General features: G+C 43.1%; 1 protein-coding gene across 2 annotated transcripts in view; it reads right to left on the bottom strand.

Moving 5' to 3' along the window:
- The window catches only part of ST6GALNAC3 (ST6 N-acetylgalactosaminide alpha-2,6-sialyltransferase 3), a 491,467-nt gene that overhangs the window by 179,515 nt on the left and 284,731 nt on the right, over positions 1-27,221 (bottom strand). The window lies entirely within an intron of this gene.

The following is a 27,221-nucleotide window of genomic DNA, read 5'->3' as shown; positions in this document are numbered from 1 at the left end:
TGGAAAGGTTAAACACTCTATTTTCCTTTTCAGATTCTAATGGTTCCTTCCTCTTATACTCTTTTCAATGAACATTACAGCCTTTCACATAGTTTGCATCCATATAATAAAAACAACCTTTCAAATCCCACATGCGTACAGGACAAAAAAGATTGCCTGCTACTGCAACACAAAGCTAGGAAGCCTTTAGCTACATGTAGAAGTCAAAGGCTTTCCACCAGCCCAGACCAGATTGTTGGTTTCAGAAATGGGACTTTCAGCAGTCCCAACATTTTCCCCTCCAGGATGTAACATACAGGACATTGTAAATAGATCCCTCTCAGAGGGGCGTTTTCCAACACCTCTTAAGGAGACTGAGGTCCACCCTCTCTTGAAAAAGGTGTCATCAGATCTGGCCGAATTGGCACATTATCGGCTGGTCTCAAATTTACTATTTTGGGGTAAAATCATTGAGGGCTGTAGCGCTACAGTTGCAGAGTTTTCTGGATGACGCTTCCGTCTTAGATCCTCAGCAGTCCAGCTTTTGCCCAGGTCATGGGACGGAGACAGTCCTGGTCGCCCTGGTGGATGACCTCCAGAGGCATCTGGATCGAGGCGGTGTGGCAGTACTGATGTTGTTGGATCTATCAGCTGCGTTCAATACGACCATTGGTTGCTGATCCATCGCCTCGCTGACGCAGTGATTCGGGGGTTGGCTTTGCAATGGATTTCTTCTTTCCTTGATGGTCGGGGACAAAGGGTGGCAATTGGGGGAGAGCTGTCCCAGAGGCACTCGCTAGATTGTGGGGTGCCACAGGGAGCAGTGCTCTCTTCAATGTTGTTTAGAATCTACATGCGCCCCCTTGCCCAGATTGCCTGGAGGTATGGGCTTGGGTGTCATCAATATGCTGATGACACCCAGCTCTATCTACTAATTGATGGCCGGCCTGACTGCACCCCAAAAAATATGGACCTGGCGCTGCAAGCCATGGCAGGTTGGCTCAGACTGAGTAGGTTGAAGTTGAATCCAACGAAGACAGAGGTCCTTTGGCTGAGTCAGGGCGGTCTTGGAAGGGAAATTCTTCTTCCAGTTTTTGATGGTGCACCATTGAAAGTGGTGTGCAAGGTCAAGAGCTTGGGGGTACTACTGGAGCCTTCCTTGTTAATGGAGGCCCAGATAGCAGCCACTGCTAAATCCACTTTTTTTCACCTTAGGCGGGCGAGGCAGCTGGCTCCCTTCCTAAAGTGTGATGACTTGGCAACAGTGATCCATGCAATGATCCCCTTGAGATTGGATTACTGTAATGCCCTCTACATGGGGCTGCCCTTGTGCCAAACCCGGAAACTGCAGCTAGTGCAGACTGCAGCAGCCAGACTGTTACTAGGGCTTCCGAAGTGGGAGCACATACAGCCGAAGCTGCGTGAACTGCACTGGCTGCCAATTGTATACCGGATTTGTTACAAAGTGCTGGTTATTACCTTTAAAGCCCTATATGGCCGAGGACCTGCCTACCTCAGGGACCATCTCTTCCCATATGTGCCCCAGAGAATACTGAGATCAGGAGCACAAAATCTTTTGACAATCCCCGGGCTGAAGGAGGCCGAATTGAAGACAAGAGAAAGGGCCTTTTCGATCACAGTTCCACACTGGTGGAACCAACTACCAGATGAGGTGCAGGCCCTGTGGAGCCGTGCTCAATTCTGTAGGGCCTGCATGACCACTCTCTCTTAGCTGGCCTTCTTGTAATGTGGATCCTAGTCTATTATATCCGGTCATCATAAACTGCAAGAGGAGAACATCTAGAATATAGCACCTGGAAATGTTAGAATCTAATTAAATTGATGATTTTAATTATATTTTAATGTAATAGCAAATATTGTTAACTGTATATTGCTGGATATAATGTTTTATTATTGTAACTTGTTTTTGTGCCATATTTTGTGAGCCGCCCTGAGCCTGCTATGGTGGGGAAGGCAGGATATAAATAAAATATTATTATTATAACATATTTCAAAATCTCTGGTAACAAAATAATTGACTGCATGTGTAGAGTGCTTTAATTTATCCTTAATGGTGAAATCTCATGCCTGCTTGATCAGAAAAATATACAGTCAACAGAATCCACTCTTGAGCACTGTGTATAAATTGCAGTCTAGACGGTGTTGCCTGGCCTTATCTATGTACTTTTATAATCCACATATTTCAAATGAATTTGAATCAGATGTCTTAGCTCATCAACATTTATTCTCCCCATCAATTCTGTAGAAATCACTAGATGTGTTAGTTTATAATTCACCAACGTTTCCCAGTTGCTCTTATGATTCTCTAATTTAATAAGACCAAGCAAACCTAACTCTCGATCTGACTGCAGGATCTTTAGCATTACATTAAATGCCTCCCTCAATGCCCTAGCTTCATAAGAGATTTCACCCACTTCAGCTCTTAGAACAACACCAGACACACATTTGCACTCCCCCCCCCAGTATACTGTGAAGAAACTTTGTTAGTGCTTCATCAATATCCTCAGTAACAGCTTCTATCCATATACCAGCTGAATATAACAAATGACCAGCCACCTTAGAGTTAAATACTGAGTGTTGAAGGTACATATTGTCTCCCTGAAGTATAAAAAAAATTCTAGTGATTGCTTTCCCAATGCTGTTCACAGCTCTTATTCCCAATGTCACATGAGTTCTCCTAGGGCTTTTTTAAATAGAAAAGGCCCATCAGGAACTCATTTTCATATTAGGCCATACCCCCTGATGTCAACATTGTTTCACACAGGGTTTTTTTGTAGAAAAGGCCCAGCAGAAACTTATTTGCATATTAGGCTACACCCCTGGTGCTGTGTTCCTGTTGAAAAAATGCTCTGAGTTCTCCATGAAAGATCAGCACTGACCAGTACTCCAAAGTAGTTAAACTGAGTGACCTGTTGCATAGGCAGACCAGCCATTATCCATTTATAATCCCTTACTTTGTTTTCTACTAAAAACAACAATCTTAAACTCTGCTACATTAATTACCAAACCCTCCCAACAGTAGTATTTAGAAAATAGATAAGTTTATGCAGGCTTATCATGCATTTAGACATCAAGACAGTGTCATCTGCATGCAGGAGATTAATATATAAATTAAATAACAGAAGGGCCAAAATGCATCCTTGCTTAACACCTTTATCTAGCAAACAGGATCTGTCAGTAGCAGTACTCCTGAAGGGCCACACTAAACTTGGGCTGTTGGATGGTCATAAGAAATAAGAGACATTAATCCATAGATAGTTTTCCTAATTTTGCCCATAGTTTATCTCTAGGTATAGTATCAAAAGTGTTTCTGAAATCCATGCACTTAGTGAACCCCCTCTTATTATCAGTATATTTATCAATCATCATCATCTGTAGGACATGGTAGTGATTGATTGCACTCACACAGATTGTTCTTTTCCCAAGATTGTCTTGGTTCCTGACCAATTTACCAATCTATCATACAGCAGGGATGCATATAATTTATCCACAACTGACAACAGGCTGATAGGGCAGTAATTACAAGGGCCTTCCTTTTCTTAAGTTTAACAACACTTTTATAGTCCTGCTTCAGAAGTAGATACAGTAGCATTTGCCTTGAGTTACAGTTTTTAACCTGATGAGACATGTAACATATTGCATGCTTTAATGTGCTACAGTCTGCATCAAACCACATGCTTCCTATTGGGACACCAAAAGAACATTAAGCAAACAATAAGGGTATATGTTGGTCAAAATAAATAAATCAAATAATTTAAAATGTCTAAAAGATCTGAGGCAAGTGGACATCAAAGTCTTAAGGTTAATTGCTCTGGAATAGGTTCATAATTCTTCAACTTTCATCCCTGTAGTTTGGCTCTAGTGCAAATGCCTAAGTTTACCATGTATTTGCCTAAACTACAAGGGCTCTTGGGATGGATAATAATCCCCACAGTTTTTGAGGACAACTATTAACAGTCTTCAAACCATTATTAGCTATTAGAGAAACTAATTTTCCCCCTGCTCAATTTATGTCAATGTCCTTTGACTTTCTTACCCTGACAGGGAAATTAACTGCAGATTGGTCACCAAACTATTTAAGAAAAAAATCTTCATTGGAAGACCCATTGCATGCATTCAGGTCACCATTCAACACAAACATAGCCCCTAGATGTAAAGAATTAATATACTGAAAGTATTAATTGAATTTACTGCAGCATTTGTACAGATCCGTTTTATGCACAACAAGTGGAATATAGGCATTAATCACTATAAAATGAGAGATGTTGAAATTTCAAGAACAAGGCTATTGCATAGGGGGAATAATTAGATAATGCTGTAATTTCTACAACTAATTTTATTGATATAAGCAATGCCAACCAAGGGGTGTCCCCTCTTCTTGTCCTTTACAGCCTTGAGAGAATAGGTTGAAAGATATATATATTTTTTCCATTTACCAAGTCTCCTGTACTAAGATTATATGATAGCTTTTCAGGAGTTCCCCTGTTTCCTTCATACTCATTATGTTATTCCATCAGACCATATTCCAAGAGAGAAAGTGTATTTTCTTTTTATTTATTCAGCCATTCTTGCATTTAGAAGTGGCAAGGTTCACTTTCTCTATCTTCAGCTGGGAAGCAGGAGGAAAGGCCAAAAGGGCTCAAAATGCCAGAAGCTTTGTATGAAATAAATTTTTGTGGATTAATTGATGGCTGTCCCTTAACATATAAAAGGTCCCTTTCACTATCCTGAGTTTTCTGTGTCCTAATATTTTCCAGAGTGATTATTAAATTTTGCAATCTGGAAAATATATCATTTTGCTCAGAAATGGGAAGTAGGCCAAAGGGTGCCAACAGATTGCTTTCAAAGTCCTCATGGTGGGCCTGCACACTTTTCTTTGCATTAGCGCTAGCCAGCAGAGCAGTCCTGTTTGCCTCAGGGCAAGGGGAGGTCAAATCAATTAACATCTCCTGATTCTCTGGTAAGAGGGTGGTAGAATTAAATAGCTTACTTTGAAAATTATTCTTAGTCACCCCTCAGGCATGATTTGCTCTGTTTGTAACCAGGGCTGGCCCTAGACTGCCTGGCACCCTAGGCAAGGCTAACTTTTGATACACACACCCTTTGATACACACACCCATAAAAATAAACTTCGCCAAGTCACATGGGGGAACCCAATTTGGTGCCCCCAAAAGGCTGGCGCCTGAGACAATTGCCTAGTTTGCCTAGTGGCAGGGACGGCCCTGTCTGTAGCCCCCCTATACCATGTCTAAATTCATTTTTTATAGATGTCATTGAAAAATAAAAGGGGTTCCTTGCCCTTGGAAAAAATCAATTGATGAAAAAGTGGTGGCACAGACGAAATGCAAGATATTCTTCTGCTATCTGCTTTGTTGACCAATTTATTTATTTTTTATTTAGAGCAACTGTAAGAGAGGCCATCTCTGATAAGCCTTTGTTGTCTTGTTGGTATACTTGATATTCTTTGCACTTCATTCATGGTATCAACTGTATTTCTTTTAATTGCCCCACTCTCGTGTCTAATCCCCCCACACACACCTGCAGACTAGCCAAGACCTGAAATTGATCAATTAAAAAGTTAATGTTTTTTGGGAAGTCCCTGCAATCAAGTATGATATGCAAGAATTTCCCTCAGCTCCTTGGAACTCTTCCAGTGATAGTATTCCCCTTTAATAATTTATCAAAAGAGTTCAGGTCAATGGGGGGTTCTGGAAGGGTATAGACTCCTCAAAACTAGGTAGGGCTGGCACTTCATTTAGTAAAGGGTCAAGCCTACTGGTGAGTACAATTGGTGAAAGCTGCTGAAGATATTTCTCTATCTTACTTTGCTTTGTTCCCACTCATAAGGAACAGACCTCCCCCCCATTATTATTGATCTATTACCAGACACTAGCCTATATAAAAACAAACAAACAAATAATGTGAAATAATTCTTGTTAAATTAAGGACTTAAATTAGAGCTTGCAAAATAAAGGTACTATTAAGTTAAAATATGACTCTAATAATCCCCCCCCCCAGATTAAAACCCACAGAGATATTTTCTAATGGGGAGTAGATAGGGGTCCCAACCCTCCCACTCTAGCGGGGGACCCCAGGTTTTCGAGCCTCTTCCCCTGCTCCCCCAAAAAACGGAAGCGGGGGGAGAAGCGGCGTCCTCCTGCTGCTGCTGCTGCTGGCGGCGTCGGGGGCTGCCGGGGAGGATGCTGGGGGTAAACAGCATCACCGGCGGGGGTTGAGGGGGCCGCCTGCGCTCGCGCTCCATGTGCTCCTCATTGGCTGCTGTGCTGCTGGAGGTGGCTGACCACGCGGTCGGTGTAAAGGACGGGCTTGAGGGTGCGCGAGCGCTGCGGCCAGCCATAGCAGAAGGTCTCCACGCCCCGCCCGTTGCGCCCGTAGTGCTCGCGCACCCTCAAGCCCGTCCTTTACACCGACCGCGTGGTCAGCTGCCTCTAGCAGCACAGCCGCCGCCGCCCCCCCAAGTCCCAGCAACCCCAGGGGAGTGAGCACCCTGCCCTGCCCCGCCACGGCACGGGAGGGAGGGAGGCCGGGGGGATGGAGCTGCCGAGGCCCGGTGGGTTGTCCTTGCCGCCCTCCCTTCTCTGCTGCCTTCGCGGCTTCCCCGAGACGGGGCGGGCGGCTTCTGCGGCCGCACACCGTCCTCGGAGGCCCAGTTGCCCAGCAGTGTTTCCTGCAGAAACTGCCGGAAGAGCAGGGCCGCCTCTTCTCGGCTTCATTTTAGCTGCTCCTCTGAGATGGGCTCAGCCTGAGCCCATCTCGGAGGAGCAGCTACGGTGAGCGGAGAACAGGCGGCGGCAGCCATCCCCCCCTCCCCCTAACTCCACCCCAGTGTCTCCTGGCTCCACCCCCAAAGTCCCCAGATATTTCCGAAATTGGACTTGGCAACCCTAGGAGTAGAATATAAAATATATGGTGTTAAAATATAATAAATACTGACAAAATGCAATAGTGATACAATAGCTAAAATAGCTATAAAACTAAAACTAAAATTTAACAGTTACAGCTCAAAGATGCTGCTAACAAAGTGGCTGGGGTACAGCTAAATAGATAAAACATCTAGAATAGAACTGAGAGTGTTAACATGTTGGCACCATAAAAGCATAAACCCAGAACACAACTGCCCCTATAAGGGCAGTTTTGTAAGAAATAAAAGAACAACAACAAATCAAACATGTAAAACACACATAACACAGCCTCTGCCACAACCTATGTTAAATTAAATATAATATAATAGTAAAAAAAGAACTAGAAAAGAAGGGGAGAGAGATGAGAGCCAAAACTCTCCCTCCCAATTACCAATACCTAGATAACAGATTACTTAGGTTCTCCATTTTCCAAGTAAGAGGAAAAATCATTCCAGCTGACCAAGGTCAGCCACTGCAAAAGAAAAAAAAAATCTACTCTCCTAGGCTGCAACAAACTATACCACACTACAGAGGGAGAAAAGAAAATCCTAATATAAATTAAATTAAAAAAATTCACTCAGCAGAGCTCTGCATCTGCTGACTGTCATTGGAACCGGAAGATCTACCTTGATAATTTAATTAACAGGAAATGGCTTCCTCCTTTGGAATGAAATGGGCATGTGTCCAGGGCTTTTTTTTTGTAGCAGGAACGCCTTTGTATATTGGCCACACACCCCTGATGTACTCAATCCTTCAAGAGTTTACAGGGTTCTTATTACAGGACCTACTATAAGCTCTTGGAGGATTGGCTGCATCAGGGGTAGGGTTGCCAAGTCCAATTCAAGAAATATCTGGGGACTTTGGGGGTGGAGCCAGGAGACTTTGGGGGTGGAGCCAGGAGACATTAGGGGTGGAGCCAAGATCAAGGCTGTGGCAAGCATAATTGAATTCCAAAGGGAGTTCTTGCCATCACATTTAAAGGGACGGCGCACCTTTTCAATTCCTTCCTTCCATAGGAAATAATGAAGGATAGGGGCACCTTCTTTTGAGGCTCATAGAATTGGACCCCTTAGTCCAATATTTTTGAAACTTGGGGGGTATTTTGGGGAGAGGCACTAGATGCTATACTGAAAATTTGGTATCTCTACCCCAAAAACAGCTCCCCCAGAGCCCAAGATACCCGCAGATCAATTCTCCATGATTTTCTATGGGAATAAATCTCCATAGGGAATAACAGAGTTCCCAGCAGACATTTCCCTCCCCTCCCCCCGCTTTCTGACAACCCTGAAGCGGGGGGAGGGCCTCCAAACCGAGGGATCCCCTGCCCCCACCTGGGGATTGGCAACCCTAGGGTTTGGCCTAATATGCAAAAGAGTTCCTGCTACAAAAAAGCCCTATTTGTACTTGAAATTGTTTTAGCAATTATGACTGCTATTTAAAAAAAAAAAACACAGAACGTTGCTAATAAAGCAGAATCTGGCCATAATACCAAGTTGTCAAATGCATCATTTCTGCTTCATACCCATGGGATACAGAGGACTCTAGAGGTGTTGGTACTTGGTCAAAATATCACAATACTTCAAAATACACCCATCCTTTCCAAGCTCTACTGTTGCTATTGCTCTTCTTCTAAGGAAAAAGCAGAGAGAGCCTTTCCTGCCCCTAGAAGCACAAAAGGATTTCCCCTCAACACAGCACATACTTTTAAAAAGAGAGTATAATTGTTTAAAACAATTACAAGTCAGGCTAGAGTTTCCAGGTCCTTCCCAGTCATCAGCAGGGATTGAAGATGAAGAAACAAATTGGTGCAGAGGGAAATAGAATCTTTAATAATTGTACAGCCTCTACACATCTCATGTGTAGCTTCATCAGGGGAATAACTGTTCAATTATTAAAGATTCTATTTCCCTCTATACCAATTTGTTTCTTCTTTGTTTTGCCTTGGTGCAGACCCCTTTTTGCCAGCTCCAAATTGGGAAAATCCTGAAGATTTGAGGGTGGAGTATGGGGAGGACAGGGACCTCCACGGGGTTCGATGCCATAGAGTCCACCATCCAAAGCATCTGTTTTTTCTAGGGAAAACGATTTTTTGGTAGTCTGGAGAACAGTCGTAGTTCCCTAAAATCACCCCTAAATGCAGGCTATTTTTTTTTTAAAGAATGTGCTTAGAGGCTGTTTTTTCTTCATTTTTACAAACAGTATTTTCATGGCACAACCCCACACTCACGTTTTTGGACACAAGATTCTGTTGTGAAATATCCAGTTTCAGGATGTGCCCATGCACGGCAAACAACCTAAATCTAGCACGCAAATTGCATGTAATTGCTGACATTCTTTTCAAGCTGGCTTCCATTGACCATTGAGCATACCAGGAAAAAAAAATGGGTGGTGGAAAATGACAAACACCACCATACTCAAAATTATAAACGAGCCCCTCATCACCATAACAACCAATAATACTTCATATAATTCATAGATTATTGACTTGTTTAACCCCCACCCTGATTCTTAATGGTCCTTCATGCATCTCACTTTAGTCACATCTCCCCCATCAAGCCCCACCGCCCTCCAAATGGAAAAAGAGCCCATTAAAAAGCCACCCTAGGCTGTCCAGCTCAAAGATCTCCCTGCCTCATTCCTTGGCATGACCTCTCCCCCTGGCACGCACGAGGCCCCGGGTCCCCCTTGCAGGCAGGCAGGCAGCCATCCAAAGCCGGCACTGACGTTCTCCAAGGTCCTCTCCATGGCCGGAGGCTCCTCAGGCTGAGGCGGCAGCTACCCACAGCTGCCCTCCGGTCTCCTCCTCAGGCCGCTTCCGCCTTCACCCCGGCCGACTCCAGGTTGCAGCGCTGATGACAGTGCCAGGCAGCTGAAGGGGGAGGAGCTTCAGGCGCTCACCCAGGAGACTGGAGAGGCGGCGCGACCTTCCCGGCTTCCGTACGGAGCGCGGCTTGGCGCTCTGATGCAAAGGAGCTTACCAGAATGCCAAATGTGGGGGGTTGGTGTGACGAAGTCTCCGTCCAGGGGCACCTTTAGACCAACGGAGTTTTTAGAGGTGATGAGAAGAGTAAACCGCTCGCTCGGGAAAAAAAATCAAATTCGCAGAATTCGCGGGGGCAGGCCAGGACTCGGAGGACTCGCTCGCGGCGGCAGTGCGCGGCGGCGGCCCCCGCTTCCATTTTTTTACACAGCGGGGGAAGAGGGTTCAAATCCGGGGGTCCCCCGCCAGGGCGGGAGGGTTGGGAAGCCTAATCAGGGGTGTGTGGCCCAATATGCAAAGGAGTTCCTGTTACATAAAAAAGCCCTGGTAAAAACAACAATTCATCAATTTTATTGTATAAGGCAGGGTCAGGAGCAGTGTTCCCTCTAAGCTGAATCAGCATTAGCTAGCTCACAGATTTTTAGCCTCCAGTTCGCACATTTCTGTCTTAGCTCAGGAAGGATGACCCCAGAGCACACTAATTTGTGCAGTAGCTCAAAACTTGAATGCCAGTAGCACACAAAGTAGATTTTTTGCTCACAAGATTCTGCAGCTTAGAGGGAACATTGGTCAGGAGGAGTGTGCATGGAGGCTTTAAAGAAATAGAACACTCATTCATTGGGGTTTGGGTAGCCATAAAAGGTGTCCATCTGAGAGTGGACAGATGGACAGTTGCCCTGAGCCCTGCTTGTGGAGAAAGGAACAGGATATAAGCTGAATTAATTAAATAAAAATGAATAAGTGTCCCTGATGTGTCATTTTTTTTCTCTTCTTCGCTGGAAAAGAAGCATTGGTAGTTCTGGGCAACAGATTCTAACAGATCTATTAACCAGCAATTAGGGGCTCAGAAGGAGCCCCAAGGGAACTAGGGCATTGGTGTTGATGGGCCTATTTTAAGGGGGAAGTAATTTGCTTGCTTGCAGTATTGAACTACACAAAAACAAAACAAGAGATTGTTCTTCTCTTGCCTGTCTGGTGTGGAGAATAAGAAAGTAGGCAGGAGGCAGCTGGGAGCAGTCTGAGTTGGTGGCAGTGTTACTGAAGGAAAAAATATCCAGCCCCTTTAATAGAGGTTTAATAGGATGTTAATTACTAGGCAAGACTATGTACCTCTGTCCCATGAAAAGCCTCATCAGTCAATATCCACACATTAAGCCTCTATTAAAGGGACATTGCTCCCCCCGCCCCCCAGGGCTGCTGGCAACCACAGCAGCAGCAGAAGAAGATATTGGATTTATATCCTGCCGTCCACTCTGAATCTCAGAGTGGCTCACAATCTCCTTTATCTTCCTACCCCACAACAGACACCCTGTGAGGTGGGTGGGCTGAGAGGGCTCTCACAGCAGCTGCCCTTTGAAGGACAACCTCTGCCAGAGCTATGGCTAACCCAAGGCCATTCCAGCAGGTGCAAGTGGCAGAGTGGAGAATCAAACCCAATTCTCCCAGATAAGAGTCTGCACAATTAACCAATACACCAAACTGGCTCTCAAACATAACCACTACACCAAACAAGCAGGTGGGGCACTGCCCCGTGCTCTCTAATAGACCAGATTCTACTGCTTCTAAACCATATCCTGGGAAGCAGAAATATTGAACTTTGCTTCTAGATACTTGACACACAAATCTGGCAAAGCTCATTTTGTCCACTGAGGTGCAATATGCCCCTAATTAACAGGGAAAAACAACTGAAAATGCATCCATCTCTGAGGTAGGTTTGATGATTACCTGGAGGGAAAAAACCTATCTCTAGAATAGTAGTTTAGGGGCAGTTATTTATCAGGTATATTTATTCCATGACATGAAAAGCTTCAACTGTCCATTTTGAAACATAAAGCATTTATTAAAGGGACAGGATAGTTGGCAACCCTGCTCAGCAGGCTCTAGGTAAGGAAAGGTCAGTGCCTACACTATTGCTGCAGTTTTCATACCCTCATAATTCAAAGGGACCGTAATGCCATCCAATTTCCGTAAAGCAGGATCCTACAGAGCACAAATCCAGCCTCACACAGCAAATTACATTGTATCAACCACACACCTGACAAGACAGTCCAAATATACACTTTTTGACCCAAGAAAAGTGATGGTATTGATAATAACATTCAGCACCATAATAAGGCTGTAAAACATGATGTCACAACAGTGGAGGCCAACTGATGGAATAGTGGCTGGAATAGGAAGCCCGCTGCCTCAATCAAAAGCCTGTTGGAATAGCTCTATCTTGCAGGCCCTATGAAACGGTAGTAACTCAGGTAACTTCATCCTGTGCTCCTGGATGTCTGAACTCCTCTCTTGTGAAGTCAAACATCTTGAGAGGTCTGAACTTTTGGGTGTTTTTACATTCAGTTTGATCCAGAGTTTTAGAGTCTTCAAATCGCCTGCCACCGTTCCATTTTAATTATTTTCCTTTTACATTTGGGAATTGCTCTGCTCATTTTGAATAGCCAAACTTCTATATTTCCTGCTGAAAGCATTTCAATTTGGGGTGGGGGGATGGGTCTCTGATCAGAGGGCAGACGGAATACCAGTGTTTAGTTAAATGTATACGATTCCTTGGAAATCATGCCAACAATGAAAAAAAAATACAAATTTAAATTACAAGATGAGGCAAGCAATGATATGTAAAAATTTCAAGTGCTGTCAGTTATGCAAATTACTGCACCTTGGGGCTTTGGGAGGAGTCTTTTAAAACGCATGAAAACTTCTACAATACAAGTTTGAAATGCCTGTAGAGAAATGACCAGATCAAAACTAGTTTCGAGAAAAACTTTGTAGCAGCAGCACCAGAATTTGTGCTTTGATTTGAGAAAGCCCTTGTAGGCTAAGAAACAAGGAATTAAACCATGCAGTTTTCAGCTGAGTGTGGAATATAAACCCAGTGAAGAAGCTGAAAAGTGGAAAGTCCAATTCACTTGAACTCTATTTCTAATTAGGCCCATTATTAGAGAGTCACTCTTAGAAAGCCAACTAACAAATTGCTTTGAATCCATGGACTGAAAGTGATAAGCTAAAATGTTAATTACCCATTTTTTTCTGAAACAAAATTAATCCATGTTAAGAATAACAATAAGGATTATTACAGTAAAATTATGCCAGTGGTATTATTAAAATGTATTTTATGAAAATAAAGTGTTAATAACGTATTGAACTGCTGAGTTTTTAATTGTTGGAAACATTATCAGTTCAGAACATATACATACCTCTGGCCATGAATTTCTCAGTTTCCTTAAACACCATTTGCAACATCATGCCCTGAGTTTTAAAATCATCCTTTAAAAATATTTAAGAACTGACTAAAAATTTAGCTTCAGGATACATCGCTGTTTATAGTCTAGACCCAAGAGTCAAACTGCCTTATAAGAGTTTGAATCTAAAGCTTTTCCCTCCCTCTCCAAATTTAAGTGCTTGGATTATCCCCAACCTCACCCCATCCAAAAGTTTCAACTTCCTAGTAATGTATATTACAAGCATCCACAGTAAATACATTTTGTACTAAGCTATAAACAGGGGTCATTTTGTAGAAAAATAGGTGGTGGAGCTCATCCAGGGATTGTTATGCAGCTACACATACTATTCAATGGACAAGGAGGTGGAACTCTCAGGAGGAGGAGGAGGAACTCTCAGAAAGGTTCAGGAGCTGTGCTCCTGTGAGCTCCCACTGAATATGAGGCCTGGCTATAAATAAAAAAATGTGGGCATGGTGAGCAAACATTTGGGAGGGAAAACTTGCCCAGAGGGGAAGGAAACAATAAAAGGCCAGCTAAAGAGGGAAGTGTGTTCCTCTGAAAAGGCTAGGCTGGAGAGAGGCTGCAGCTGGAGGAGGGCTCCCTCAGTAAAGTTGGTGGTAAGTTTTTGGCATTAGAGAAAGGGAACGTTTAATTAGTTATGTCAGGGCTGTTATTTCTTCATATCACCTTTACCGTTGCACTAATAATAAAAGCCACATGTTTTTTGAGCACTTACAATACACTTTTGAGCACTTACAATAAACCGCCTGGGTCCTCACATCTTTTTGGTCATGGATAGATGGTGTTTTGTTGAGCAGGAAGACAGGGCTCAGGTGTGTGCTCTAGACCCTTACCAGGGTGGTGGCAGCCAGTAGAAGGCCCTCCCTGGTCCCCTGCTGGTGTGACAATGAGAATTCTCTGTGTATCTCAAACATCCCCACTCTGTCTTCCCTCTCTGATAACAATTTTTCATGCTAAAGGAACCAAGAAACAGTAAAAAAGCCAAAGCTATCTCTAGATGTTCCAGCCAGACTCTAACACATACCATTAAGTTCCTCAAGGAGATCAATTAATATAGGATTCCTCTGATCATCTTGATGGGGGGGTTTCCTGCTAAGTCCTAAACAAAGGTAACATTTGAGTCTGGATATATTACTGTGTTGACTTTATTACATATGCTATTGTTTGGGCATATTACAGGTGCTATTCTTTCTTTTTCCAGTGTCTTTAACTGTGCATGAATTAGGCTTCCCAACCCTCCCACCCTGGCGGAGGACCCCAGGATTTCCACCCTCTTCCCCCGCTCCCCCCAAAAATGGAAGTGGGGGGAGAGGGGGGAAACAGCGCTGATCTGCCGGATCCTAGAGCCAGTGAGGTCGCCATGCCGCTGCCGTCCCCTCCCCGCCCACCTCAGTTTCTTCTCCGAGATGGGCCCAGGCTGAACCTGGAGAGCCAGTTTGGTGTAGTGGTTAAGTGTGCGGACTCTTATCTGGGAGAACCGGGTTTGATTCCCCACTCCTCCACTTGCACCTGCTAGCATGGCCTTGGGTCAGCCATAGCTCTGGCAGAGGTTGTCCTTGAAAGCGCAGCTGCTGTGAGAGCCCTCTCCAGCCCCACCCACCTCACAGGGTATCTGTTGTGGGGGAGGAAGATAAAGGAGATTGTGAGCCGCTCTGAGACTCTTCGGAGTGGAGGGCGGGATATAAATCCAATATCTTCTTCATCTTCTTCATCTTCTTGGAGGAGCAGCCAAGAGGCGGCAGCAGCGCAGGGGAGGGCGAGGCAAGCCAGGAGCATGGCGAGCCGTGAATCCAGGCCCTTCTAGGACCCAGACTTGCAGCTCACCATGCTCCCGGCCCGCCTCCCCCCTCCGCTTCCACCCCAGAGGCAGAGTGGGCGAGGCGGCAGCGGCGCGGCGGCCTCTTCTCTGCTCGCCGTGGCTGCTCCTCCGAGATGGGCTCAGGCTGAGCTCATCTCGGAGGAGCAGCCACGGCGAGTGGAGAAGAGGCCGCCGCGCCGCTGCCGCCTCTACTCTGCTCGCCGTGGCTGCTCCTTCAAGATGGGTTCAGGCTGAGCCCATCTCAGCAGCCACGGCGAGCAGAGAAGAGGCGGCAGCTGCGGGGCGGCAGCTGCGGGGCGGCTCGCCACGCTCCCCGGCGCCGTTTCCCCCCTCCCCCCTAGCTGCACCCCAGCGTCTCCTGGCTCCACCCCCGAAGTCCCCAGATATTTCTGGGGTTGGATTTGGCAACCCTAGCATGAATCAATGCTGAATATTTCATGAAACCAAAGACTTGATTCTTGGTTCTTCTCACAGTATTTACTCATTTACTTTAGCAGTTGCCAGAGTGTCTTACATGGAGGACAGCAGCAGTAAGAATCCATACTTAAAAGTTGAGGATAGAATACAGGAAAAGAAAAACAATTATGAGCATATACTCATAACTCATAACATATACTGTAACACATATGTTACATATATGTTGCAGGGATATATATATATATATATATATATATATATATATATATATATATATATATATATATATATATATATATATATATATATATAGGGGGGAGAGAGAGGGTTTTGTATTAAACATGGACCATATATAAATTGTGAGGTTGCCTTTGAAAAAAAGGAAAAAAGGAAAAATATTAAATTGCCATAATGTTACATCAGCATAGTAAATAAGTAATTTGGCAGCCTTGACTAAGGTTTCGATTGGTCTGTGCACCTTTGGGGCCTTGAGACTATGTGGCCAGCTGCATGTAATTACAGGGAACATTCTTTTAAGAAGGACCAGTATTTGGTAGTATCTTTAAAGCTTTTTGGCCATAAATAAGAAGAAAAGGCTTTGTTCCTGCTTAAAATGAAGAATGGCTTATAAGAAGTTCGCAAATATTTTCATCCAGGAGGTCTCATTACTGCATTGCTTGCATTTTGGGAGCATTGTGCCAACTTTAGAATTGAAGGCTTTGAACCAGATAAAAGAGAAATGATTGGCTGCTCCATATAGAAAAGTATATTGCAACAAAGGGTGAATCCTATGAGAATATGTTCCTTGTAATAGTTAAGTTGAATAATTTGGGGATAAAGGTTTGAATTCATCCCAGGGTCCTTAAAATGCACCATATTAGTGTGATAACAAACTTTACCAGAGCATTGTTATCTGTATTTTTAAGGTGGTTCCTTCATGGAGAGTGTTTTGGCCAGCAATCAGATTTTAAAAAGATACTGGCTTATTCCTTCACTACATACAGCTCAGCAAGAAGACATTAACAATACTGATGAAGGGGCAACATGAAACACGTCTATTATTGTAACTAGTTAATTGTATGCTGTATGACTAAACAACAATAAGCTCTGTTGAAAATGGTTTCTTACTGTCTCTTTTTGTGCAATTCATAAGTAAAAGTATGGTAGCCTATACATATCACAGTTATGTTTCATGTTTCTTGTAAGATCACGTAGCTGATGACCTTATCAGGTGACCTTATCCAATCAAGGTGGCTCCAACAGGGGTACTATCCAATCAGGTGTATTGGAGCATGTACTCTGCAGCTGCACAGGGCCTATTTAAGCAAAGCACTTTTTCTCGTTCACGGATCTTTGTGCTAATGTGCAGGTGAAACTCCCTCCCTTCCTTATTTTACTCTCTGAAACTGCAGTCAACATGACCTCAAGTTTTCTAAACCTTATACAATTTTGGAGGGTCTCAAGCCTGAACCACTATTTCTGAAAAGAAAAGAGATGGCTAGACAAGCCAGTCTCTTGACACATTCCTTGCACTGCAATGTCTTCAAAAGCACAGTTTTATACCTTTATAAACCCATGGCCTTCAACAGACTGAGAAAAGTGTAACCCTATTTAGGACTGCACTGATAATCACTTAAAACATATACTACATAATCCCACTTTTTGCAAAAATGGCTCAGAAGTTATATTGTTAGTCAAAATATTATCTCTTTTGTTTTATAAATGAAAAATATTTGAGTGTTCTTAGTGCCCAAAGGTATGTTATATACAAATGTAGTGCTCTGTTATTTATTTGTTTTGTTTTTATTTTTTATGAACGACCAGTAAGAATTTTCCTTGCTAGAAGGTGGTGGAAAGTGCTGTTAAGTTGCAGTCAATTTATGGCAATACCATAGGGTTTTCAAGGCAAGAAACTAATGGAGGTGGTTTACTGTTGCTTGCCTCTGCAAAGCAACCATGGACTTCCTTGGTGATCTCCCATCCAAATACTAACCAAGGTTGACCTGCTTGGTTTCCAAGATCTGATGAGACTGAGCTAGCCACAGCCATCCAAGTCTGTGCTTTCCCTGCCTAACTATGCTAAAATATAAATTGTTTGGCATTGGAAACAATACACTGATAATATACTGCAAATATAAGGCAATTCTTTTATCAAATGAGTAAAATGCATGTGAGAAAAGTTTATTATTTGTAAATGTGTAACGTCAACAGCTGTTGTTTCATTTACCAGATTCCTACCAAGTCAGTATTATTAATGCACATTCCAAGATCAAGTTCTTTCTATAGTAAAAGTGGAAGTAATAAAATAATCCAAAAAACTATCTATCATAATAGCACGCTCCACACTTGAGAAATCAGAAGGCATTGTTAGCAAAATGTATTCAGTATGAAATCAAGGTGCAGCAGTATTACATTGTGAGAAGACAGAAATATATATCTTATGTAATCAGAACAGTGAAGCTACTACTGTAACATTGTAGATTGTTATGGAGGATCTGGAAAAAGAATCGATCCTAGATGAAAATATATCGCAAACAAAAACTGTGCTTATCCTACTCTCTGGAGTAGCAAATGGACTCTGGTAGCAGAAATATTGTGAACTCCATCACACAATCCTTACTGAAACACCAGCTGTGTTTTTGTGTTTTGTTTTCAAAAGAGCAATAATGAAAAAAGTAAAATCCTGTGGTGCTTTTCCTCTGTCAGGCCTACTTACAAATTCATAGCACAGCATGAAGGTTATTAAAATCCCATATGTGAGAACCACACATCGTATGAAGAGATATGAATTGGCGTTCCATAGAGATAATGCTATCTAATGGCCAAAACATGTAGTGTGGTTTCATTCTTATTCAGAGTACATTTGAAAAGGGCAAAGCACCCAGCAGCTGCTCTTAGCAACCTGAATAGTCAAAGGCCTGCCTCTCTGACTTACCTATGCATTAATAAGCTAAATGCAGAGAGCATGGCTCTTATCTTTCTAGACCGAGTTATTCCCATGATACCTCTACTTGTAGCCATTTGACACGAACTGGATTAAATGTTGTTTGGGCTCCACAGATAGGGTGACAAACTATTCAACATGTTACTTTTCTATTCCCATGCAGATATACTTATTTCAAATCAAAATGTAATTAGCCAAGGCAATCACCAGGGTGTTTCAGCAAGTTTACTACAGAGTATGTCATGTTTGAAAAAGATAATTATTGTCACAATTATTTAGTGCCACATTCACCACTGAAACAAAGAACATTTTAAAGACTTTTGTTTACTTTGCTGATTTTATATTATTTGCTCTGGGGGGAAAGAACAGAGTCACAGAAAATACTACCAAAGAATTTCAAGGCAGGGGAGGGAAGGACTACCTGGAAAAGTAGTCAAGACAAACAAAAGGAAATTCTTCCTAATTCAGCATATCCTTCATTTATACAAACGCTTCCACAAAAAGAAACAAGAGCGTCGGGACCTAGCAACGGTGATCCATGCGACGGTCACCTCACGATTGGACTACTGTAACGCCCTCTACATGGGGCTGCCTCTGTGCCGGACCCGGAAGTTACAGCTAGTGCAGAACGCGGCGGCCAGGCTGTTGCTTGGTCTCCCAAGATGGGAACATGTACGGCCGGGGCTACGCGAACTGCACTGGTTACCGATTGTATACCGGGTCCAGTACAAAGTGCTGGTTATCACCTTTAAAGCCCTATATGGCCGAGGACCAGCCTACCTGAAGGACCGTCTCTCCCCGTATGAACCCCAGAGAGCACTGAGGTCAGTAGGAAAGAACAGACTGACTACCCCTGGGCCAAGACAAATCAAACTACAGAACACTCGCTCTCGGGCCTTTTCGGCCGCAGCCCCATATCTCTGGAACCAACTTCCAGAGGAGGTGCGGGCCCTGCGGAACCTTGATCAGTTCCGCAGGGCCTGCAAGACCACCCTTTTTAAATTAGCTTATGAATAACTGAATTATACTGATAAGAAGAAAATCCGCCATCAGCATCAACTAGAAGAGCGTCAAGGATAGCGTTATAATATGTTTTAGTTAATTGTTTTAATCAGGTTTTTAAGGTCAATTAATGTTTAATGTTTCTAATGTAACTGTTTTATTGTTGGTGCACCATTGGTCACCGTATTGTTAGCCGCCCTGAGCCTGCTTCGGCAGGGGAGGGCGGGGTACAAATAAAATTTATTATATTATTATTATTATTATTTAAAAGAGGACAAAAGACATTCCAGGAAACTTGGATAATCAAGGGCTATCAGCATTAATATCTAAATGAAATCTTTATGTTCAGAGTCTTGTGCTTTAGAGCGCTCATTGTATGGCAGAGAGAAAGGGGGGGGGAGACTATTGCCTCATGTCCTGCTTGTGGGGTCTCCAGGTTCACATCCCCACTCTGACATGAAAGCTTTCTCAGTGACCTTGGGGCAGTTACTTCATTACATCATAGCATATCTCATATCTCATGTTGGGAAGATAAAATAGAGCAGGGGAGAACAATGTTGTAAGCCAGTGATGTTGAACTTAGTAGGGCCAGATTTGACACAAATGGGGCTTTGTGGGGCCAGGCCATGTATGTCATAAAATGTAATGTGAGATAGCAGAGATATAAGAACATAAGAGAAGCCATGTTGGATCAGGCCAATGGCCCATCCAGTCCAAAACTCTGTGTCACACAGTGCCAATATATGTGTGTGTGTGTGTGTACACACACACACACACACACACATATATACCGTGGCTAATAGCCACTGATGGACCTCTGCTCCATATTATTATCCAATCCCCTCCTAAAGCTGGCTATGCTTGTAGCCGCCACCACCTCCTGTGGCAGTGAATTCCACATGTTAATCACCCTTAGGGTTGCCAAGTCCAATTCAAGAAATATCTGGGGACTTCGGGGTGGAGCCAGGAGACTTTGGGGGTGGAGCCAGGAGACATTGGGGTGGAGCCAAGATCAAGGCTGTGACAAGCATAATTGAACTCCAAAGGGAGTTCTGGTCATCACATTTAAAGAGACGGCACTTTTTCAATGCCTTCCTTCCATAGGAAATAATGGACGGGGCACCTTCTTTTGGGGCTCATAGAATTGGACCCCTGGTCCAATCATTTTGAAACTTGGGGGATACTTTGGGGAGAGGCACTAGATGCTGTATTGAAAATTTGGTGCCTCTACCTAAAAAAACAGCCCCCCAGAGCCACAGATACCTGCGGATCAATCCTCCATGATTTTCTATGGGAATAAATCTCCATAGGGAATAACAGAGTTCCCAGCAGACATTTCCCTCCCCTCCCCCCGCTTTCTGATGACCCTGAAGCGGGGGGAGGGCTTCCAAACCGGGGGATCCCCTGCCCCCACCAGGGGATTGGCAACCCTAAATACCCTTTGGGTGAAGAAGTACTTCCTTTTATCCATTTTAACCTGACTGCTCAGCAATTTCATTGAATGCCCACGAGTTTTATAAAGGACACAGACAAACTTTATAAAGGACACAGACAAACACAATTAAATATATTATTTTTAACTTAAAATACAAAGATGCTTAAAACTCTTGCAATATTTTTTGTTTAAAATAGAAAGGTGGGGAAATAGTGGGATTTGGCAATGCAATTTTTAAAACAAAACATAAAGAAAAAGCACAAAGATCACAAGGACTATGGAAATGGTGGCCAAATTTTTGTATCTGACCACCAAGAGGAGAGGTTCTAGCAGGGGAGCGCAGCTATTGTATACCCTTGACCAAAGAATGGTACACTCCTTCTATGTGGGATGGTTATCCTTTTCCACCAAGCATGCAGCTTTGGGAGGGATGCACATGGAGTAGTAAGGGAGGTAGGGGACACCTGCCTATCCAGCCAGATCAGCCAAATCAACCCTGGCGATCCATGGGGTGACAGATGTCGCAGCCAGATCACCGCCATATCCATCGTTTTGGAGCTGTTACTGAGAGACCAAAAAAATAAATTTGAAGGGAGGAAGACACTTTTTCTACTCTCTCTGTTGTGTAGTGACTATGGAAATGGTGGCCAAATTTTTGTATCTGGCCACCAAGAGGAGACACAGTATTAATAAGTGTCAATGAATTATTACTGCTGTTTCCTTGCCTATCTGTGATGCTGTCATGTGCCATTAAAGGTTGTTTTGTTGTTAAAATATACCCCTTTGGCTGTGGTGCCAAAAACAGAAGCAGAGCTGTGTATGGTATGGAGCTTATTACTGGAAGAAAGAGTCAGATGAAAAGTGATGCTGGGGGTAGAAGGAATCAACAGACATCTGGGGCCCAGGAGAAACCAAGTACCATAGCAACAATAATACATCTGAGGATGGTGAACCAGAGATTAAGGAGTTTTAAATGCTGAGGAAAGGAGCACAATAAAAAAGCTGTGAAGAGAAGCTGGGAGAAGGTTCATGAAATAGTTATCATCCCTTTCTGCTAGGGGTGGTAGCTGTCAAAGGATTCTGTAGTAAGAACATAAGAGAAGCCATGTTGGATCAGGCCAGTGGTCCATCCAGTCCAACACTCTGTGTCACACAGTGGCAAAAAAAAAAAAAAAAGGAGGTTCACAAGTAAGGCTAGAAGCCCTTCCACTTTGCCCCCCCTCCAAGCACCAAGAATACAGAGCATCACTGCCCCAGACAGTTCCAATAATATGCTGTGGCTAATAGCCACTGATGGACCTCTGCTCCATATTTTTATCCAAACCCCTCTTGAAGCTGGCTATGCTTGTAGCTGCCACCACGTCCTGTGGCAGTGAATTCCACATGTTAATCACCCTTTGGGTGAAAAAGTACTTCCTTTTATCCGTTCTAACCTGGCTGCTCAGCAATTTCATTGAATGCCCATGAGTTCTTGTATTGTGAGAAAGGGAGAAAAGTACTTCTTTCTCTACTTTCTCCATCCCAGACATAATCTTGTAAACTTCTATCATGTCACCCCGCAGTCGACGTTTCTCCAAGCTAAAGACCCCAAGCGTTTTAACCTTTCTTCATAGGGAAAGTGTTCCAAACCTTTAATCATTCTAGTTGCCCTTTTCTGAACTTTTTCCAATGCTATAATATTCTTTTTTGAGGTGCGATGATCAGAATTGTATGCAGTATTCCAAATGAAACCGCAGCAACGATTTATACAGGGGCATTATGATACTGAGAGCCAGTTTGGTGTAGTGGTTAAGTGTGCAGACTCTTATCTGGGAGAACCGGGTTTGATTCCCCACTCCTCCACTTGCACCTGCTGGAATGGCCTCGGGTCAGCCATAGCTATCGCAGGAGTTGTCCTTGAAAGGGCAGCTGCTGTGAGGGCTCTCTTAGCCCCACCCACCTCGCAGGGTGTCTGTTGTGGGGGGAGAAGACACAGGAGATTGTAAGCCGCTCTGAGTCTCTGATTCAGGGAGAAGGGCGGGGTATAAATCTGCAATTCTTCTTCTTCTTCTACTGGCTGATTTGTTTTCAATTCCCTTCCTAATAATTCCCAGCATGGCATTGGCCTTTCTTATTGCAATCACACACTGTCTTGACATTTTCAGTGAGTTATCTACCATGACCCCAAGATCTCTCTCTTGGTCAGTCTCTGCCAGTTCACACCCCCATCAACTTGTATTTGTAGCTGGGATTTTTCACCCCAATGTGCATTACTTTGCACTTTACCACACTGAACGTCATCTGCCACGTTGATGCCCACTCACCCAGCCTCAACAGATCCCTTTGGAATGCCTCACAATCCTCTCTGTTTCTCACCACCCTGAACAATTTAGTGTCATCTGCAAACTTAGCCGCTTCACTGCTTACTCTCAACTCCAAATCATTAATGAACAAGTTAAAGAGCATGGGTCCCAGTACTGAGTCCTGTGGCACCCCACTGCTTACCATCTTCCACTATGAAGATTGCTCATTTATACTCACTCTCTGTTTCGGAGTAAACCACTCACCCTTCCAACAAGTGAATCCTGAAGAGAAGATTGATTTAATTTCCACCACAGAAGGCAAATTGGATCTCAAGGAGAACCTTGAGTCATCAACACAAGCTGAAGTTCATACATCTCCAGTAATGGCTGAGAACCCCTTCTGAGTAGCAGTAGTGAGATCGTGTGGCCAAATACAAGTCAACTAATTAAGAACATCTCGAGCGCCTTGGATAATGGATCTGTGTTTCATGATACCAATAGCACCCTTGAACAACTAACTAAAGAAGACTGACTCACCAGCCCTTTCATACTCTCGCCATCCAAACCCTTCACCATTCTGGATATTAAGATCTTCTCCTGGATTGTGGCCGGCTGGCAGAATAAGGCTAAGGATGCTGAGTTTATAAGGGGTTTGATGTTATACTAATACAAGAAACCTGGACTCCACACCAGATCCAACTTGAAGGGTACAAGTCCTATTCCCTCCCAGCCTTCAGGAGTAATACAAGGGGCTGCTGTAGAATACAGATCCTCTTTAATATGCGCATCTGACCCTAATGTATCTGTATCAACTTACAGTTCTTTAACATCTTATATCTCTGAATCACTGAGTTCAGGGTGCCTAAACAGAGGTGTAACTATTCTAGTAAATTCTACACACCAATGGTTCGACAGAGAATGTAAAGAAACAAAAACTCTTCTGTGTAAAGTTTACAACCAATACCACAATTCAAAGGCCCTGACCTTGCCATCACAATACTTTGTGCTTAAGACTCATTTGCACCACCTTATCACAAAAAAGAGGCACAATTATATTAATGGGAAGAGCTATACCATGCTACTGCATTAAAACATTCTAATAAGTTCTGGGCCATAGTCTCAGGTGCATTCTGGGCCAATGACCCATCTATGTCTGTCATTTCCTCTTATGTTTGGTTTAAGCACTTCTCAGTTCTGTTCCATCAAGATCTAACTTGTGCTGAACCATCTGATTTTCCTCTAGCCGATTTACCTGACTGGCCTCCTGTCCCTCCAGAGGAAATAAAAGAATTAATTACACAACTGAAATTAGGAAAGGCTCCTGACCCGGATGCCATTTCCTCCGAAATCTTAAAATTAGATCCAGACTGGTGGGCTTCTCCCCTTGCATCTCTGTTTACAATTGTAGATCGAACTGGCATAATTCCCTTGGCATGGTTGAATGCAATAGTGGTCCCGCTATACAAAAAAGGTGATCATACTAACCCTGCCAATTACAGGCCGATTAGCCTACTCTCCATCATTGGCAAGCTTTACTCCAAACATCTATTAGTCAAGCTCAATCTCTGGATGTTGCAGGAAAAAATTCTAGGCCCTGAACAGTTGGGCTTCTGCAAAGGGAAGACCACTTTAGACCACTGCATTACCCTATCCCATCTAATCAACAAGTACACTGTGCATAATAACCAGAAATTATTTGTTGCTTTTTTAGATTTAAAAGGCGCATTTGATTCAGTTGACAGGGATCTCCTCTGGATTAAGCTAGATAAACTAAACATGGATAAAAGACTCCTTATGCTTATTAAGAGATTACACACTTCTACCACCTGCCAGATCAAATGCTCATTAGCAGGCAACCTAACATCGAAGATTGCTGCCAATAAGGGTGTCAAACAGGGTTGCATTTTGGCTCCCTTTTTATTCAATCTCTTCCTTAATGACCTGGCTATTCAGTTGTCTGGTCCTGACTGCCATAGTCCAAAACTCGGTGCATTTCATGTACCGTTGTTATTTTATGCTGATGATACGGTGCTGTTGTCCTGCTCTAGAGTGCGCTTAAGACATCTGTTGTCCCGTTGTGTTCTGTATTTTACTAGTAATAAGCTCCAGCTCAATTATGAGAAATCCAAAATCTTAGTTTTCTCAAAAAAGTGGAGACTTTACAAATGGGTTATTGATGGTAAAGAGATAGAGCAAGTCAAGTATTTTAAATACTTAGGTGTTTATTTTCAATATAATGTGACTTGGTCTACCCATCGCAGGTGAAGATAGCTAACATCAGTGCATCTGCCATAGCTTGCTTTTTTTATGGCAGAGGTAACCAATTTGTGCCAGCTGACATAAAAATATTCAAAGCCAAAGTGATTTCACAACTTCTGTATGGCATTCCAATCTGGATTGGATTATATGAAGGTGCTATCGAACATGTCCAATCCAAATTCTTGCGTAAAATTCTGGGCATGCCAAAATGTGTCCCATATGAAGTTATCTGCTTAGAAACTGGCATGTCTTTAATGGTTACTAGTGCATGGCTCATGACCTTCAAATTCTGGCTACGCTTGCACTACAACACTAAACCAGGGAGCTATATCTCACAAATGCTCTCTGAATTTAATTTGTCAAATTGGTCAGCGCAAATTGAGAGAAAAATAAAAGCAATGGGTTTATCCCTAGAACTATTGTCCATGCTGTCCTTCACCACTGCAGTCCAACAAATTAAAAACAGGTTGCTAGATATTGAGTGCCAAAACCTATACAGTCTGGCTAAGAAAACTTGTTCCCCACTGAGTTTTGAGATCTCTCTTAGAACTGGGGAAATGGCCCCATATCTATCCATCTTGCAGGTGCCACAGCAGTGTAGAGCTTTTTCCCTTGCCAGATGCAACGCCATGCCCTCTGCCATTCTTTATGGCAGATTTAACAAGACAGCCTACTCAGTCAGATACTGTGTAAGCAAAAATGTGTGGAGTCAGTTACTCATATTCTTCTTTATTGTAATTTGTATACAGATCTTCATCACAAGTATTTACATCCTCTTTTAGTTAGCATGGTTGATTGTTCTGATGCACTTAAGGTCTATAATCTTTTGAACGATACTTCATCTAGTGTCACTGAGAAAGTGGCTAAATTTCTTTATTCTGTTTTAAAGGCACGCCAGAGGATCTCATAGAAATAGTTTATGTTTATGCTTTTCCTGATGTATATGTATGCAATCATTCCATTTTATCTTTTTTTTTAAACCAATTTGTTCTGATATATACATCTACATATTTTATGCCAACAAAGGCTAACTTGACTTGACTTGACTCTCTGTTTCCTATTAATTAGCCAGTTTTTGATCCGTAAGAGTACTTGTGCTTTTTCTCCATGATTCTTGAGCTTCCTAAGGAGCCTTTGATGAGGAACTTTATCAAAAGCTTTCTGGAAGTCAAGGTAAACAACATCTATTAGGTCTCCTTTGTCCACCCCCTCAAAGAACTGTAACAGGTTAGTGAGGCAAGATCTTCCCTTACAGAACCCATGCTGAGTCTTTCTCAATAACTTGTGTTCATCAATATGCCTACTCATTCTGTCCTTGATAATGGTTTCTACCAACTGTCCCGGTATTGAAGTCAGACTGACTGGCCTGTAATTTCCCGGATCTCCTCCGGAACCCTTTTTAAACATGGGGGTGACATTTGCTACCTTCCTGTCCTTAGGAACAGAGGCAGATTTCAAAGAAGGATTACATATTTTTGTCAGGATATCCACAAATTCAACTTTGAGTTCTTTCAGAACTCTTGGATGTATGCCATTCGGACCTGGTGACTTATTAGTTTTTAATTTGTCCATCAGTTGTAGGACCTCTTCTTTTGTCACCTCAATCTGACTCAGGTCTTTCAACACCCCTTCCAAAATTAGCAGTACTGGAGTGGGCAAACACTTCTCATCTTCCATAGTGAAGATGGAGGCAAAAAATGCATTCAGCTTCTCAGCCATTTCCCTATCCTCCTTCAGTAATCCTTTTACCCCTTGGTCATCCAAGGGCCCCACTGCCTCCCTGGCTGGTTTCCTGCTTCTAATATATTTGAAGAAATTTTTATTGTTGGTCTTTATGTTTTTTGCAATATGCTCCTCATGGTCCCTTTTTGCATGCCTGATCACAGTCTTGCATTTGATTTGCCACAGCCTGTGT

Source organism: Heteronotia binoei, chromosome 2, assembly GCF_032191835.1.
Source record: "Heteronotia binoei isolate CCM8104 ecotype False Entrance Well chromosome 2, APGP_CSIRO_Hbin_v1, whole genome shotgun sequence".
NCBI lineage: Eukaryota > Metazoa > Chordata > Lepidosauria > Squamata > Gekkonidae > Heteronotia > Heteronotia binoei.
The sequence above is the reverse complement of the archived record's forward strand: the minus strand, read 5'-3'. Positions and strand labels throughout refer to the sequence as shown.